General features: G+C 41.2%; 1 protein-coding gene across 2 annotated transcripts in view; it reads left to right on the top strand.

Annotated features, from left to right (window-relative positions):
• The window catches only part of ST7 (suppression of tumorigenicity 7), a 149,638-nt gene that overhangs the window by 12,109 nt on the left and 121,355 nt on the right, over positions 1-16,174 (top strand). Inside the window, exon 1 of one of the 2 annotated variants that reach the window (XM_061467660.1) lies at positions 5,354-5,390. The exons of the other annotated variant lie outside the window; for it this stretch is intronic. The gene's annotated coding sequence lies outside the window, so the exon portion shown is untranslated. Of the gene's footprint in view, positions 1-5,353; positions 5,391-16,174 lie in introns of those variants that run through there. 2 annotated transcript variants of the gene reach the window in all.

The raw sequence follows: 16,174 nt of genomic DNA, 5'->3' as shown, positions 1-16,174 counted from the left end.
ACTGAAATCCAGACAGTTTAGAGCTACTCATTTTTCTTGGCTAGAAGATTGAGTATTTTTAATAAAGTGACATGTCTGGTTGGTCTGGCACGATTTATTTTGTGATTTATCCAATTTTTCATTACCTCTGGTGCTTAACTTATTGTTATCTTTAAAATTCTGAACTTTCACATAGTACTTCTTTGTCAGTAGTTGGGTGTGCATATTAAATATAGAAATATGAGGTGCTCTGGCACAGTTTGGGGAGTTTCATCAGTTTATTAAAGCTGTCTTGATGCTGGGCTTCATATTTCAAATGCCACTTCTTTCAATAAGATGATTTATGTATATTCCCTTCATCTTGCACTCAGCCGCGTCTTGAACGTGTTAAGCTCTTTGAATCACATCTCTGTTTCTCCTGTGACAGTATTTCCTTTCTTGCACTTCTGTTATTTTTTTCCTCTACATTCGGCAGTTTTGTTGCCATTTAAAAGTATTCTTTGTTTTGGGATTACTGTCTACTATTTCTTACCTTGTTGTCTCTATGTATTTTATAATAAACCATTAATCTTACTGGTTTACTGTGTTTATTTAGATATATATTAAGTGGTTTTATACAACTCCTAAGGTATAACTCAGTCTCACTTCTAGCAGATACCGTCTTATTTGTATGCTTTTTGTCCTCACCAAAGCAGGGGAGAATCTTTGAACATCCCAGGTCTTGTGGGTGTTACTTGTGCAGGGCTGACGTTGCTTTATTTGAAAGCTTTAGCTGATAGGTTGGTGTCTGTGAGGTAGAAATGGAATTTAACTTTCCATGATTACTTTGAGAAAGGCTGTGTTGCAGTTCTGGCCTCTTGGAAGCAGTCAGCAAAGCTCCTACTGACTCCAATGACACATTTGTGTTGACCCAAGAGTTTTTTGACATTAGGCCCTGGTAGAAGGGGGTGATCGACTCCCAGACACTCCTCAGCAATCTGAAATAGGTCTGCACATTCGCCGACTTCTTCTGTTTGGAACATCACAGCACATTAAGAAACAGAGAACAGATAGCAGTGCATGTTAGACAGCATTAAATACACATACTTAGTGAGTATTATGTGTTAAAAAGCTTACTTGTTGAAGCCTAAACTGCAAAGTTTCTCAAGTGCTTTTATGTTTAAAGAGTTTTAATCAATTATGTTCCCACACATTTCGTTAAGCTCTTGAAGTTGGAAGATAAAGTTTCAGTTTTACAAGGTACTGTAAGCTTTATCACAATATCATGAATTTTATATGATGTAAGCCAAACCCAGTAATTAGTAAAGCACTCAGCTGAAAATTTCAGGAGTTTCAAGTACTATTCTGTTGTCTTCTCAAACTCAGATCTAAAATTCCCGATTGTTCTGCAGGCCCCATTCAAGATGGCAGTGACTGCTTACGGGACAACGTCCTCATTAGGAAAGTCATTATATTTAGGTTTCCGAATAATTCTATAGTACCGTCCCCCTTGTGTTCGAGGGTCTAGGTCTACAGATGCTCTACAGATGCTCTGTCAGTTGGGGTGCAGAGCCAGTGATGTGTGGGACCAGTCAGCATCATTTGCTTCTTTCCTTAGGTGAACTTGTAATACAGGCTTGAAATTAATATCTTGTAATGTCTTCATTACAAATCCATTCTTCCCTAGATACAGTGGAGCTCCTCTACTTGGATGGCCATAACATGTGTGTTCATGTGGTCTTCTAGACTCCAGTTCACTGCAGGGCTGCTGGGGCTGTTCTGAGACCAGCTGCCAGTTATTGTAGGGTGGGTCTGTAGCTGTAAATGGTGACCCAGCTTGGCTCACTGGCAGGTCAGCAGCTGCCCTGGGGGTCACCCAGGGTCTCAGATCTTCCACTCCAGATCCTTACCCCTTTGTATCTTTGCAGTGGACCCTTGGAGTGACAGAGGAGTTTGTGGTTCATCCCAGGATGAACACTGGAGACTTTCTTAGTTTAAAAAACCCACCCAAACAATCCAAACCCCAGGCTCAGAGAGAATCCACAGAGAGCTCTGGCTGTTGAGCTCCCTTGGGTACTCAGCCCTCAGTAGATGCACTCATCCTCTTTCCAACACACACACGTGATCCTTCTGCACAGGCACAAAAATCAATTATAAACAGTAAATGAATGACGAAAGGCCTGCCAACCAAAACCTCTCTTGTTTAATTTCACATTTCTTTTCCTTTTCTAATCTGAGGTGGCAGAGCAGCATTTAAGGGAGAAGGATGCTGGAAGCAATGAGATTTTATGGAGCTTTTTCTCACAAACACCTTTGTTTCTGGAGCAAAGGGGCTGGTGGTGCTCAGGGGGCTTACATCTCCTTGCAGGGCCTCAAAACCACAGGCACTGCAGGGCTTGGGCTTAGCCTTTCAGAGCTTTCTCCTATTGCACTGATGGAGTAGGTGCCGATATATCTTGTTTGGGGTGAGCTCTGCAGTTCTCTACATGTACTTTTATTTCTTTACAGAATCAGTACCATACACATGCACCCTCACCAGCTGTACCTGAGTCTGCCTTTTAACTAAGGGCTTTGTCTTCTTCCTTTCCCCCTCCTTAGATTTTTATCCACCTTTGGTCTTAGAGGTAGAAACAAATGGGTTTTAAAACTATCTTCTCTGTTTATAGCATTAGTTTATTTGGGAATTATATCTGCAGGATAACGTTTTTAGAAGTGTCCATGGTATTTCATCACTTAGGTGCTTTAGTCAGCCATTTGTTTACTTACTAAAGTGTACTTATTTATGTACTCTTTATAATAATCATAGTAATAAACCAGAGAGTGCTTTGCTAACTGGAAGAAAAGCATTAAATATCTGATATGCAATGCATAATGTGTGTCTGTAATGGCACAGTATCCTTTTATGCATACGCTAGTGTAATTCTGTACTGTGCATCGTAGCTGATGCTTTTGCAGGAAGTGATACTATCAGTTTGAAATGAAAGTTAATGAGAGATGTGAGAACATAATAATAGTAGTAATAATAAATCTGTGCTAGTTCAAACAAATATGCTTTCTGTGGATGCTGTAGTTCAGCAAGATGAGCTGGCTGACTCAAGACCTCATATTAAAATAATGAGGGATTACCAGCACTGCATGGCAGTAGGTGGGAATGGTCCAATGTTTGAATTCTGTTCTTAATTTATAGTGAACAAAATAAACCACATATTTGTTTACAGAGACCATTAACATCACTGTGTGGCATCTTGCAGTTTAGTAGAAAGGATTCACTGAATTTGTTTATGAAGGGGATAAAATTACAGTTGCAATTCAGCAGATGTTTTTCATGCAGAAGTAGAAGCCAATGCACTTGCATTTGAGTCACTTCCATTTCCTAGTGGTTGCTGCTCAGGTGGGAACAGTGAGATGAGACTTTTGCTCTATGCTGTTGGTTTGTAGGTAGTTTTTTCCTCTTGTCTCTGCTAGTTCTCTTCTAGTCATTTCCTTATTGCTTGAGCTGGCCCTGCACTGTGCCCTGCCCAGGCTGCCTTAACAGATTTTGCGTTCAATAGGCAATTATGTAGGCAGACGTGGGAAAGTCCATGCACTAGAGGGCATCCTGTTAAAGACACAGGAGGTACCCAAGGACAGGGAGAGCTTGTGATCTATCCAGAGAAACCAAAAATAAATAAGTGATAAAAGATGAAAAATAGCCTTTCAGGTATGATTTAGAGTAGGTTGCCAAGTGCTGAGCAGGTCTCAGGGCTTTGTATTCCATGTCCCCACCTGCTTCGTGGTTATTAAATTGATCTTTGCATACGTGGCTTATTGTAAGTGAGCCACAGCTTCAGCTAAGGAGACTTACAGTGCGGCATACTAGGTAGAAGCAAATTAAATACTTAAATATTTTGTTTGAAAAGTATTTCAGTAAGAGCAGTCTCAGCTGTGATGTGTTTTTATGTATTCATAAATGAAGCAAAAATATTTGCTAGTGTCTTACCAAGGCAGTAGCTTAACTAAGCTATTCTCAAAGAGAGAATATCAGAAAACAGATTTGTGTGGCTACCAGCAACATGTTGAATGTTGAGGGCATAGGATAGGTGTTCTGTTCCATTGAAGCATCTCCTTGCGTAATGCATATTTCAGCCTTGTCTTCTCTAAAGCTTAACATGGTATAAAATAATTGGAAGGGAAGTGACTTTTAAAGAATAGCTGCCTTTGTAGACAAGCCCTCATCCTTTCCTAAGCTTACCATGTTTTCTAGTGCCAAACAACAATGGCAAGGTCAGAAGAATTAAAAGAAGTTTACATGTTAAGTAGTTTCCCATGGAAATAACTTAACGGCTAAATTTGTCCAATTGCATTGTTCCATGTGAAGCTGAAAACATAGAATTGAATGTGAAATGTGAGTGGGGCTTACTGTGTATGTTTCATTAGAAACAATTCTTCATATATGAAGGAAAAAACAATTAATGCCTGATTTATTGATTTATTTCTGAAGTGTTATCCAATGCCCATGGCGGGGGGGGGGGGGGGGGGGAGGTGGAACTGGATGATCTTAAGGTCCTTTCCAACCCTAACTGTCCTATGATTCTATGATCATTTGAGTGTCAAGTTCTCATTTGCTCTCCAGATCTTAAATAAGTGATAGCTTTCTTATAGTCTTCCTCCAGTTGTATTTGAGTTTGTTTCTTGCTTCACTCATGTCATCACAGCCCCACTGTAAATTAGAAGGACACTGATATGGAAAGAATCTAAAATCTATGTGCCACTGGTTTGTTTTGGATTTTTTTTTTTACTACAATTTTAGAATTGAATTTAGATGAAAAGTTTTTACCATCCAGCTCTCTGAGCAGAGAGAGAACATAACAGCTTTCCCCTCCATTCTTGCATCCTCTGTGAAACTGTTTAGGAGCCATCAACATCAAATTTATTGCATCTTTGCTAGCATTTATTTTAATTTCCTCTACCTGTGCTTGGAACTAGGCTGTTTGCCTTCCTGGGAAGGGTCTTTTGATTGAAATAAATAAGCAGGAGGGATGGGGTTTAGTTGCCATGAAAGTTCATTTCTATTGGTCAGACACATGAGTTCAGTGTGTTTATGGGGGAACGGGAAATGATGCTTAATAAAATGGAGATTAGCATCCAGAGATTACCAAGAAGCAGTGTCTTCATTACCAAAATGATTTTTCTCTCTCTGTCTCTCACATGATATAATTAGCAGGCATTTGCAGTACTGCTGTAAAGTCTTAGCGGAGGCAAAATCTCAACATTTATACTCCAAAGGCAAATGAATCCCCTGGCTGTTTTATAGTCCTAATCTGGGATTACTGAGAGTCAAAACTAACTGAATCATGGTTAGACTTCATTCAGCATGAAAACCAGCGCACTTGAAGCCTCCTATGGGAAATGCCTCATTTCTGTTCTGCATCTGACTTGGGCTGCAAAAGGAGGTACACATCTGGACAGATGTGGCAAGAAGAAGTGATCTCAGCTCAAGCAACTTTTTCCACACAGTGTTTGAGCTTGGTTCTGGTTGGGACCTCCATCCCTCAGGCAGAGCTGACACATAGATCGGCTGCTGTGCTGTTAACACCAGCAGGCCTTTGGGGGTTACCCCAGGTAGGGATAGCAGTGACGACAGCCGCTGGCATTGAAAAATCACAACGCCTGACCTGCAGCCAGAAATACCTGTCAGACCACAGCCTTAGTCTTGGTTTTGCTTTTGCAGACTGTCACATAGCTGGAGTAAGCATGACAGATTGCAGTGCTAACTTGGGAAGACAAGACAGTCTCCTGTTCAAACATAATACAGTGTATGTTGAAAGCTTCTTCAGGTTAGTCTGGAAATCATCCAACAGGTTCCTGTTGTCTGTAAAGCAGGGTTTATAACGTGTTCTTGGTATATTTGAGCAGCACAGGGGAATTTTGTGTGTGCAGGCAGGCTCTGCTCCAGAAACTGCATAGAACACAGAAACCACTCTGTGGTGGAGTCACTCAGCACATTTCTACTGTTGTTTTCAGGGAGGTGGGGACTGATGTGTTTTTTTGTGGGTGTTGTATTTTTTTCTTGAGGATTGCTAACACCAGATGCAGATTCAGCAGACAATGTAAAATAACTCCTACTGAGCAGATGCCAGTCGTAATCTGCCGCTCCTTCATCTCTCATTTACTCTCACATGTAAGTTTGCCACTTGGCTTTCCTTTTGTTACTCCGCTGGATGATTTTATTATAATTCCAACTTTGAGGTTTGCTAGTTCTTGATGTCAGCATCTTCTTTTCATAATGACTGCTGCAAGTATATTATGTGTCTAGTGAAAGCTTGTTTTCTTGTACATTTCTCAATTTGTCCTTTATTTTATTGAATGGCTGTTTTTTTGCAATTCTGCTCCTTTATTCTACATAGAGTTACAGTATCCCTTCTCCTTTGGCTCTTATGTGACCTAGATGATACTGATTTTATTAATCTTACCTTTTTTATTGCCACTGCTACATTTCCCTCTGCAGTCATCATTTAGGGCAGGGTAGTAGCACTTTTAAGTATAAGGTGAGCTAAGAATATATAAAGGAGATTATTTATTTCATGCTTTTTTGCCATTCCTAACACTGCATTTGTTTGTCTGCTTTGGGATTTTTTTGCTTTTTGTTTTTTTTTTCTGTCTCTGGCTGCAGCTGTTCATAGAGGAAAGGGATTCTGTTGAGCTGTGTGCAGCAGCACTCAGACTTTCTGCTCAATCTGCTGTTCTGTGTGGGGACAGAAGAAAATGCAGTCCTTGTGTTTTAAATTTAGTAACTTCTAGTAATTCTGATGATTACTAAGATCACTTTTCTGATTATAAATAAACCACATATTGTTTAAAAATATTTTTGACTAGGCTAAATTCTGTCCCAAAATTGGAACCGGATGAGGAGAGTTTGGGAAAGAAATTATGGTCAAGTTTTTGCATTCTTAACCGTAAATGGAAACAGAAGGGCATTGACTGACCAGAAGTTTTAATTTTATAGCTTTTGTAGCTAATGGAAAACATTATTTACTAAAAATGCTGCCAGATTTAGTTTGACGTGCTTCGGAGGTTCCTCTGGAGCTGTGTAGGTGGTTGAAGATGGTGGCAAGCCCTTCCATCTGATGCTCCTTGGGCAACTTGGGGAACGCTGAAAGCATAGGTGTTCACTCACCCCAGAGGTTTCACTCAAACTAGTGATTTGATGCTCTAGACCATCTTTGCCCTCCAAGGGATCACGGCTCTCCTCTGTGTGCCATATGGCATTTCTCTCTGCACGTTACATGAGTCTTCTGCCTGGGAGATGGAAGTATATCTCTGTCCCGTGTCTGACCATTAAACATGATGTGTGTGTTGGGGTGTCACTTCTGATCTCTCTTCCTGGGGCCAGAACCCCTCTCTTATGAAGACAGGCTGAGAGGGTTGGGCTTGTCCAGTCTAAAGAAGAAAAGGCTCTGTGAAACCTTGCTTTCTAGCATATAAAGGGGGCTTTTAAGAAAGACAGAGGCAGACTTTTTACCAAGGCCTTCAGTGACAGGACAAAGAGCAGTGGTTTTAAACTGAAGAAGGGAGGTTTAGATTGGACATAAGGAAGACATTTTTTTACAATGACAGTGGTGAGACTCTGGAACAGCTTGCCAAGAAGTTGTGGATGTCCCGTCACTGGAAGTGTTCAAGGTCAGGTTGGATAGGTTGAGCAACCTGGTCTAGTGGAAGGTGTCCCTGCCCATGTCAGGGAGATTGGACTAGATGATCTTTAGAAGTCCTTTCCAACCCAAACCATTCCATAGTTCTGTGATCCTGAAATCGGCTCCTTTGGAAAATCTTTACAACAAGGTGCTGAAGTGTTTTACCGTGTTGAGGAATTATAGATAATTGTGGATGTTAAAAATTTGACCTTGTAAAGTCATACACAGGAATGTTTTACCCATAACAAGATCTTGACTGTGTGTTGTGGTTTTGACTGTTTAATTTGTATGACGTAGACATTTGATGAATTTTTCCATTACTAATTTTCTCTAAAGCCAAGAGTAAAGGCATTTTATGCACTCCTTGCTACTTCTTTTATGGACTTCAAATAGCCCATAATCATGGAAGACATATCCAAACAGTAGGTGTATTTGGAAAATCCTGCTTTTTTGTCTCAAATCAGTACGCAGGACTCTGCTTTAGGGTAACAGATTTTTACCAGGTATTTGTCTTCTTTTTGCTGTTGGTTTATTAACAGTTCTTCATCGTCAATGTTAACCAGAAACAGAAGTTAAGGAATCACCGTTACTTTTTTCTTTATTTACTAGTAAGTGAGAAGTTTAGGAGCTTTTAGGCATGCTCGTAACCATGTGTGAAATATCCCCATATAACTTTATGAATTCCACCCTGTGCATGAAAGCCATTGATAGTTGTAACTTGCGCTCTGGTTCATAGCATTTGTATCTCAGCACAGATGTGATGATTCATGGACAGTCAGGGCTAGAGGAGATTTTCTGGCACAGGAAGGTATGGTCTCAGTGCAACAGCTTTTCTGTATAACTGCAGCAGTTGTTTTCTGCCAGTGAGACTCCAGACTTTATACCCCTGTGCAATTAGACAGAAACCAACCGCACTCATGAGCCAAGATAGATTTCTGCTCTGTGAACTGCATGGATAGCAAGAGAAATGGCTTTGAAAAAATGAGCTTCCATAGGAATAGAAGCCTTTTACCCTGATGGACAAGAATTAGAAAAGGCAAGGACTGTTGGGGTTTGGGCTTTTGGGATGGGGTAAGGTATTACCAACAGCGTGCTGGATTTATGTTGTTTTTCGAGATAGGACGTTTGTGCCTGGAAACCTTGGGAGTTTTAGCCATTTTCTTTGGATAGATTGTCCCACGTAAGTACTAGTAGCCCAGTGGCATGTCCATACCCCTTCTCTGGGAGTCACCTGCTTCAGTCACCTGGAGCACCCAGGGGCTCCAGAAGGCTGTGTCTTAAGCCCTGGGACTGAGACCACTGGACTCTGCCAGGAATATGAGGTAAGAGCTTGTTCATTAGTGATGACAGGTAGGTTTTCTGAGGGAATCTAATTGCAAAAGTAACTGTGTAGGTGCAATTGCTTTTCTTACTTAATGTCCTGTTAATACTGCTGTAGAAGGTAGGTGTCCTTCAGAGCTCCATGGCCATGGTGATGAATGTCCTTTCCTCTTCAGAGTTCAGCGGGTACTCAGACAGAGTCCAGTGTGTGGATGTGAAAGATTTAGACAGAGGCAGAGATACTGTTTTCTGCAAATACTTTCTGTCATGTGCAGTGTATTCTCTAAGAGAAATCCTGTTCTTTGCAGCCAGCAAACCATGGTCTCAGCAGGGCAGCAAATGCTATAGCTTTCGAGTATCAGACATGGTCCATGATTCTGCCCATGTTGCCTCTGTTAAGCCAGTTTTAGAAAACAATGCATTTGTAACTGTCTTTAACCTTTTAATAGAGTTGAGAGAAAACATTTAATACAGGTCAGACAATTGTATGTTTTGATTACCACTTGTTTTTTTACAAAATTCTTCAATCCCAGGTTGACATTATCCTGTTACATTTTATTCTGACCTGCTCACAGTGGTGTTTAGCAGCCGATTCCTGACGGCTTTCTGTAGGTAAAAGTTCATGGCAACATGACTGAAAGTCTGTTCGGTCATGAATTTGTGGTTTGAACCTATGCTGTGTGTGGCTTTGAATAATTCCATATGAAAAATAGCAGCGTAACTTTTACTATTTCGCATACATCTTATTCCGACTTGTTTTAGTAGAAAGAACTTAAAAAAAACATGTCAGTGAGCAAAGCAGAAGTAATAATTCAACTAAAGGAAAGAAGAAATGTAGCAATTTAGTGGAAATCTATTTGCAGTAGCATTTCCTATTTTTTCCAGTAGCTGCACACAGTAAGATACATTTACTCAATAAAGTATTTTATTACCTACAAGATCCCTAAGTACAGTAGAGAGATTGATCTGCTTTTACATTATATGGCAGTAGCACTTTTGTACCAAAGTGTAATGCAGGAAGCATAGAAGCAAGGAATAATTCCTAGTTGGGACTGAAGTTGCCTACCTAGACTTGTGGAGTAGCTCTGTGGCCTGGCATTTATGAAAGTTTAATTTACAAAACCTTAACATTTTAACCTGTCACTTCAGACCTGACATCTACCCTGCTGCATCACTGACAATACACTTACCTTTATTTATCAGTGCTAAGGGGAAAAAGTAGGAGGAATGAACTAGTTTGTTAGAAGGCATTTAGCTTCATTTTCTGTGAATGTATGATGTACTTTTAAGAAGCAACCGGGAATTACAGTATAGGAGACCTTTTCTCTCCTCATCCAGGAAGAGAACTTTCCTTAGGAGAACAGGCCAGTTGGGATTAATGAGAATTTGCTTGAGGAAGGCGATTGAGTTTTAGACCTGTATTATCTCCTGGTAAGTATTAAACTTATTTGAAGACCTCTAAGGTCTGTCATGCTTGTAATAAAGATAACGTAATCTAAGCATTCGTTTCAGTAGCTGAGCAACCACGTGCCACTGGAATACGGTGTACCTTTCAGAGAGATCTCCAGTTTCTGATTAGTGCTATTGCAAAGAGTCAGTCTTTGTCCAAGTTCTTGGTACTGCATTTCTTTATTATTGCTGAGATGCAAAATGAAGAGCTGTGGGCACTTGCTAATAGAAAACCGTTGGGTTTTATTCTGTTACTGTTCTGAATGATATTTCCTGTGAATGGATTGAAATACTATGGAAATGATGACCAAGAACATTTGTTTTAAAATATATTAGGCTGCATTCTTAGCCATGGACTTAAAAATAAATTGTCTACAGAGGAAGAAATATTGGGCATGTTCCAGTTTCACAACAAAAAGCAGAGGTGGGGTCAGATACTCTGCTTGGGATGAAAAGTGCAGAGAGGTTGCGTAAAAGGCATTTCATGGAGAGCAAAGAAGTCCAGATGCATAAGGGAACTTTCTCCATATTTCTGGAGATGGTGCAACTGTCCCTATATAATCAGAAAAGGAGTCGGTAGATAAAGGTGGCGAGAACTGTATCACCAGATTAATTCTACTTTTATTTCAACCTCTTTTTTTAATGTTGCTCTTTTGAGTCTTATTTTGTGTACTGAGGGCATGATACAGAGAATGGAGTTAGTCTGAGGGTGGAAGGCCGTAATCGTGGATGCCCCATCCCTGGCAGTGCTCAAGGCCAGGCTGGACGGAGCTTTGAGAAACCTGGTTTAGTGAAAAGTGTCCCTGCCTGTGGCAGGGGAGTTAGAACCAGAGGATCTTTAAGGTCTCTTCCAGCCCAAGCCATTTTATGAGTCTGTGTTTCTATGAGTTTGATATGTTCCATGTCAAGTGTAACATAGGAAGACAACTCTCTGAGTGTTGCTAGAAGTACAGCTTCTAGCTTTTGAACACCATCCTTCAGCCTCTGATTTTAATCCTAGACCTTCATAGTTTGTATGATTTAAATAGGTGTGAATGCACAGATCTCTCTGGCCTCTGCAGCATTCACTTGATTATCAGTGATAAGAGACTTGGCTAACAAATGAAACTGTTATGGGTCAGTGGTACAGGTGAGCTACTGGACTGGTTAATGTCTCCAAAACGAAGTTGTTCTGAATTCTTTCCACATCATCATGCATCTAAATCCTACTTTCAAAAGTGACGTGACTTTCTAAGAAATAAAATGGTACTTGAATAAGGAAGTGCCTAATTAAACGTTGAAAAAGGCACGTTTTCTAAGTTTCTAAGAGCTTCAGTGGTGCAGCTGAACCAATATTTAAATTCACATCTCTGCCCTGCCGGGCTCCAGGTCAGCTGAGTTGGCCAGAGCAGGGTTTTGTGGGGGAAGAAGCTTGGATCAGAAGCCTGACTTGCAGTAATCCAAGGTGAAAAAAGTAGGTTGAACGCATCTGGTGATCAAATAGGGTCGAGTCTCCGGTCAGTCTTACCCCAAGCCAGTGCTCTGACCAAGGGGCTCTGAGGGGTCCTCCCTGTTCCTCCTGGCCTGCAGGCCTGTCTGGGCTTCCCTGGCAAAGGGGTGTTGAAATTAATGTGCTCCCATGAAATACAGTCATACAGCTGGAAAGGCTACCAGCAGAAAATTTCCTCCTTGCTCTTCTAAGGAAACAGTGAATAGGAGACTACTGAGAGATATTTATTCGGATTAGTCTTATAAACCTGTCATAGCGTAATTTATGCTTTCCTCTCTGTGCAGGCTGCAGCTTTCCTGCTGTAAGGATTGTGAGAAAGCATCCAGTGGTCCCGGACCGAAAGAATAACAGGGTGGCTGTGAAATCCTGTTCTCATACAAATACTGGGAAAGATTACTTGAAAAATGTGTAGGAATAAAAATAACAGTGACCATTACAGATAAGAAGAAAAGCCTAATATTTAGGAAGACATAAGGTCTGCCACATGTTAGGGAAACTGAAAAAAAAGAACCCTGAAAACAATATTTGCAATTATTAGTTTGTTCTTTTTATTAAAACAGTGAAGCTTTCAGGGATGTCTGCATGGCCATCTTCATGTGCTCTTCCCACTGACAGACCTGTGAGATTTCAAAGGTGAAAAAGCACTTCAAATTCTTCTTCATTCTTTCTGTTTCTCTTCATTTCTTTCTTTTTTTTTTTTTTCCTTTTGGCCATATACATAGGGTTCAGACACTTGTTTTTGTCTCTAAGCTTGGGGGTTTCTGACCTTTTTCAGCTTTCCCTTGAATTTAAAAGGTAAGGTCAAGCTTGGCTGCTTAATCATAAGGCTTTTAAGGTTTATTAAGAACTAGTCTGCCTTCTTCACTTGAGTTCATGTCACTGTGCTTGGCCATGTGGTCAACATGTATAAAACCTTCCACGCTGCAGCGCAGCCAGAAGAGCATTGCCCCTCATCACGTCAGCCACTTCTCAGAGTCTGCTCATGGCTGAGGTTGGATGTTTTTTCTTCTGTCTGCTGGAATCCCGGGGATGTTACAATGCAATATTGTTCCTGGCACAGAGCGATGAATGTGATACTTACTGTGGGAAAATTCCTCTGACAGCCGGGCTGGGTTGGAGGAGGTTTGTTATTGGTGCTCTCTTTGGTCACAGGATGTGGCTCAGGCAGCTGTGACCACACGGAGAGGGATGGACTACGTTCCTTGCCATATTAGTCCGTTAACCGTCTCCCACCTCCTGCCATTCCCATGCTGTGCTCGCACCTGAGTCTGTCCTGGCTCTGTCTCCTCTGCAGTGTGTTTTGATTGCCAGGTCTCTGGCTTTTCACTGAAGCCTGGTCCTTGAAGCACAGCTTTCTATTGCAGCCTTATAAAGATTTTAGATAAAATGGTGATGCAAATGCAAGTAGGTTCCTGTAGCAATGAAAGCCTTGGCTGACCTGGGAAATGGCGCCAGTCTGTCGCATGGATTGCTGCCACACAGCGATCCAGAGGTATTTAGCTGGGGTTCCTCACCGGTTGCTGGAAAGTGCTCTGTGTTGCACTGCTGTGATGACACCAGACAGTCTCTTCGTAGTGCTATCATTAGCCCATATTTCTCAGACAAGGCTTTTGCTGTCTCTTGAGTCCTGTGGAGGTGGGTTTTGATAAGAACAACTCAGGGTTGGTTTTTTTAGCTCCCTGCTAAAGCAAAATCAGGGATTTGGAAAATCTGGGGTATGCAAATCCCAGAGCAGTGGCAGTGGGCTCTGAGACATGCGAAGAGGCTCATGATGGGAATAGTGTTTTTAAGGGGGTAAAGTGAATGATGATGGTTAATGGGAATCTCTGGACCACGGCAGGATGGGCGCTTGTCTGCTAGCTCCTCGTGTCAGAAGGTGGCTGTGTCTGGACTAGAAATGAGTGAGGAACAGTAGCACAAGAGGGGAGACTTCTGTAAGCCATGTCTGTGTAAAGGGAAAAGTGCGTGGCACACTGAGAGCTAATACACTGCAGAAACACATCTGAGTGCTGTGTAGAGAGCACAGATACAAAATCTGACAACCCAGCTCCTTCTGGCAGGGTCTGAAAGCATTTTAGTAGAAATTGTATTTTATATTATATAAAAATATATATTACATAAAAAATATATAATATGAATGTAACTGGAGCTGTTAGGAATCTATTACTGAGGGTTGGGGTCTGAGAGTAGGGGAGGCACTGGAATGCTCACTGCACTCTGCTGAAAACATTTTCTAATCAGTTGTGCAGGTTGTAGAAAGAGGGTTTCAGAGTTCTGAGAGGGAAGTAGACAGAAATGGTTTCTCTTTCGAGTGTAGGGGCAATTAGGTGAGACTTTGAAAGGGCCAAAGCCTTCCTAAGGTCCTGGTGACAGCTTGGACTATTTATTGCAACTGTAGGCAGTAAGTAAATAAATAGATAGATAGATAAAGGCCAAAAGGAGTTAGAATGGGTGAAAGATGCCTGGTGATCTCTCCTACTTCAGTGGGAATTTGGAGTCTGCACTAGATCCACATTTGTGGGAATGTGCTTCATTTCCCTGAACTACCTTGTGCCTTGGGACCAACTCTTGTCATTTGGGGTGCAGTATACTCTTTTCGCATTTAAGCAGCACCTTTAAATCTAGAGAAACTTACATTTCTTTTCAAACGCTATTCAGAAATGACTTCAACCGTCACTGAAATGAGAAAGGATGTTTTGTATTTCCCAAAAGAACTGTACTGTTTTGAAAAGAATAGCTTGTATGTGCAGTCTGTTGATGTCTGAAGTCTATTTTACCCAAAGGCAGAGTTCTGTCTGTTTGGAGAGCAGTGTGTTAGATCTGCTGGTGTGGTATCTAGGGGTACAAAGGTGACCAAAGGCTGTATTTTTTGTGAGCTTGGCCGTGACCACAGCATTTGCTGCAGTAATAGCATCCCAGGTAACAGGAACTTTCTGATCCCACGGAGCAGTAAAGAAGGCAGAGATGGCTGTGAGTCAGTGGTGACTGTGCTCCGCTGAACAGCTTTTTGGAGGGCAGTTGGTTTCACTGTGTGCTCTTCCCTATGTTATGCTCAGCCAGGTCCATTCCCTGCTTCCTCACGTGCTTCTCCACATGCCGCTCAGGAAAGCAAGTACCAAAGGTGGGTTTAATCATGCCACAGTATTGCTAGAAGTGTACATTTACCTGATAGTGAAAGAAAAGCAAACAGCTGGGTTTTCAATATTCAGCCTGAGCTAAAGTGATGCATTTTAAGAGGATGAAAAGTTCTGATCACTGCCAACAGTATAGTAAGTCATCTGTCAACTGAAAGAAAAAACCCGAAGACCTGATTAAGATCATGTTTTTCTCTTGAGGTCAGTGATATTTCAAATCAAGGACATTCATAAACTGTTTTTCAATTTTTTCACAAGTGCAAGTAAGTATATCGGTTGTCTGATTATTTTCAAGAAACAGTAAGAAGCATTGTAACTTTTAAGAAAATCCAAACCATGATATGTTTCTGAACTACCTTCTAGCCCACTTATAGTGCAATACCCCGAAGTATTATGGAAAGTATCATGGAAAAGTCCTTGATTTGGGAAATCAAAGGCTCTCGTGTTCTTACTTTATCTGCAGAAGCTTCAGAACTGCCTGACACAATCTGTTTTGTTGGGCTTGATGACATGGAAATGTTCAGTCATGTCGTTACAGCATGTTTTTTTTCCCTGCAGTTGAAAGAGTTACTTCTGTACTGTTTCGTCTGCAGAAGTATACCCTACCCGTAATGTGTTGTACCAATTTCAGTCAAACACACAATTATCAAGAAGAAAAGTACTGAAGCCTGAAAGTCTGTTTTTACCAGTATATAAAAAGGTGTAAGGGTCAAGATCAGGGAAGGTGCCATAAAGGACTGTGTTCATCCAGTGCATTGTTTCCAGTGATGTTTGCTGTGAAGAAAGACACAACAGTCTGTGTCATTTATTTCAGAATACAGTTTCTTGAGATCTTTCATTGAAAAAGATGAAACTGTTTGCACATGATGTATTCTTCATGCTGTTTGATTGATATTTAAAGGGCCCACGAGCTACTGCTCTGGCATGCCTGCAGAGATCCCACAGCACAGCTGTGGTGATGCGGAGCCTTAATCAACAAAACTCAAGAGGCGAGTCTCTGCTTGGGCTTGAAGTTGTTTTGACCAACCACCAAACCATCTTCTGCAAAGGAGAAGTGGTGTCAAACACTAGTTGCTTGTAGTGTAAACAGGGCCAGAGGCTGAAGTGGGCAAATGACACTAACAACAAACAGTGCTAGGCAGAGCCTGTAGCCA

The sequence above is a fragment of the Pezoporus flaviventris genome, unplaced genomic scaffold (assembly GCF_033815535.1).
Source record: "Pezoporus flaviventris isolate CSIRO_AGI_PZ_B2104156 unplaced genomic scaffold, CSIRO_AGI_Pfla_v1 ptg000045l, whole genome shotgun sequence".
NCBI classification, from domain to species: Eukaryota; Metazoa; Chordata; class Aves; order Psittaciformes; family Psittacidae; genus Pezoporus; species Pezoporus flaviventris.
This window is presented reverse-complemented; position numbering and strand designations above follow the sequence as displayed.